Genomic DNA, 704 nt, shown 5'->3' on the forward strand with positions numbered 1-704 from the left:
TAATATTATATTTTTTTTTTTTTTTTTCCCCAGGATGCCGGGTGACCTTTTTAGGTAATATTCTCTCTTTTTTATCCGGGTTTCGGCCCACACGATTGTATGCCTTGACCACAAACACACACACACAACACACACACACACCACACAAACACACACACACAACACCAAACACACACACACACACACACAACACCGAAACACACACACCAGCACACACAAACATTCATAACAGTGTGTGTGGTGTGTGTGTTGTGTGTGTGTGTGGTTTGTGTGGGGTTGTGTGTGCGTGTGTGGTGTGTGTGTGTTGTGTGTGTTGTGTGGCGTGTGTGTGTGTGTGTGTGTGTGTGTGTGTGTGTGTGTGGTGTGTGTGTGGGGTGTGGTCTGTTATTATATGCATGTGGATATGAGCATATATATGCACACAAAACACACACACACTTCACACCACAAAACCACACACACCCCCACCCCCACCCACCCACCCCCCCACACACACACAAAAACACCACACACACACACTCCCACACACCACACACACACACACTCCCACACACACAACACACACACACACACACAAACACACACACACACACATATATATTTTATATATATATTATATATATTTTATATATAATATATATATATATACATACATACTACATAACACACCCCCACCAAACCCCACATACAAAACCACACACACC

Source organism: Penaeus monodon, chromosome 4 (assembly GCF_015228065.2).
Source record: "Penaeus monodon isolate SGIC_2016 chromosome 4, NSTDA_Pmon_1, whole genome shotgun sequence".
Lineage (NCBI taxonomy): Eukaryota > Metazoa > Arthropoda > Malacostraca > Decapoda > Penaeidae > Penaeus > Penaeus monodon.